Raw genomic sequence first — 1,965 nt, forward strand, 5'->3', positions numbered from 1 at the left:
ATTTCAGAAACCGTATGTATCAAATATGATACATTTGGCATTACAGGGATAAGCCCCTGACTCGCCTTAATGCTCCTGGCATAGAACTAAGTGTCAGGGTTATCCCTAAGGTCTGATCTTCTTAAGGAGAGTTAAACAGCAGACCGGTATTCTTCTAAAGTCTCTTCTTCTTCTTCCCCTGCTTGTCCATTGGGGTCGTGGTGGGGATGGTATCTATCTCCAGCAGTTTATGGGCAAAAGGCAAGGTACACCTGGACAGGTCGCCAATTCGTTGCAGGAATCTGCCATAAAGTGGAAAAAAAAATCAAATCAACATTACAACCTGGACCATTTGTTGCATTTTATAAGAATGATCATCTTAGTAGATCATTTGGAAATATTATTTTACATTATATGTCAAATGTTAAAAATAAAGCAACAGCAAAGCAAACATGGAGGACAAAGACAATGACTGGACAAAAACCAAAATGTCTGGTTTACAGTCAGTGAGGAAGGAGCTTTATCAAGTGTTTTATCCATAATGAGAGCTGAGACATTGGAGGGATAAAACGGCATGATTTATAGCATGACTTGTAAATCAGTTGGTATTCCCACCAGGAGTAGCAAACAGAGTGTGGGAGAAAGTCCAATGCAGCTGAAATTATTATGTATATGAATGAATAACGGCAGAGAGCAACAAAGCATCAATGTTCTCAATTTTTACAGAATCTTTACACTTTCGATCCGCACAGCCTCCACTGAGCAAAACCCTTAAGCCCTGATTGCTCTCTGGGCTCCACACAATGGCAGCCCACTGCTCTCCAACGAGATGAGCTCAATGCAGAGGTAAATTTCTCCAATTTGAGATCAATAAAGTTCAATTGTTATTATTTTATTATCTTATTCAACAATTTTCTGAACCACCATTTGACTACAGAGGGTTAACTCATTAATCAACATTCTAGAAATTGAGGACAGCTTTTATCAGGAACCTCTCAAGCAAACATGATTTAAAAAAAAGAACATTTGATAAATTATTCATAGAATAAAACATTTTACCTTTGGAGTGTGAGTGGAGGAAGTGTGTGGAAAAGATGCTTCTCTCCGGTATCTTTTTACTGATATACAGCTGATGTATGCCATCATAATGCAACATTTTCTTCAGAACATTTAATTCAACATGTGAAAGCTGAGTTTTTACCCGACCAAAAGTACAGATATATATATCTATATTTCTTTTTAAAACTACCAGATATATATCTTAATATCAGATAAAAACCTAAGTTAACAGAAAAAAGAGACTTTGTGTTAACTAAAAAAGTAACGGCTGTCTAAACCAAGTAACTAGCTGGGAAATTGTTTGTCTTCACATTGGTTGGTTTGGAAACTTTTTTCTCCTTGATGAGTGAAAAAAATCATAATGAAAAGCATCTTGTATTTATTCCTGTATTTAATTTAGATTCGACAATTTAAAGAAATGCAAGAAGAGACTAAAAATGACCACTCTGTAAGGAGGGAGACACTTTTCCACAGTGCTCAATAGAATAGAATAGAATAGAATAGAATAGAATAGAATAGAATAGAATAGAATAGAATTGTAAATTCTGTTTTTTACAGCAGCAAAAAGATCATTTAAAAAAAAATGGTCACACAAATGTGAACCTTAGAAAAGTATATAAAAAAAACATAATAGTGAAGAGTTTGAAAATAAACAAATGAAATACAGTACTGTAAAGTGTTTTAACAATATAAATACTTTGCACCTGGAGATATAGCAACTATTCTTAGCGACTATACCTTAATTACCTACAGTAGCTTTCCAAGATTTTTAGAAAATCCTGCTCATAACCCCGAGTTAAAGGAATAGTACACCCAAAACATGATTAGCCTTCATTTTCTACTCTCCCCCATGCTGAACAACACTCTGGAGTACTTTTTTGATATCTCAAATGCATCTGGAGATCTGGGAGGCTTCTTGCTGTCTGC

Source organism: Cyprinodon variegatus, unplaced genomic scaffold (genome assembly GCF_000732505.1).
Source record: "Cyprinodon variegatus isolate N-32 unplaced genomic scaffold, C_variegatus-1.0 Scaffold50, whole genome shotgun sequence".
NCBI lineage: Eukaryota > Metazoa > Chordata > Actinopteri > Cyprinodontiformes > Cyprinodontidae > Cyprinodon > Cyprinodon variegatus.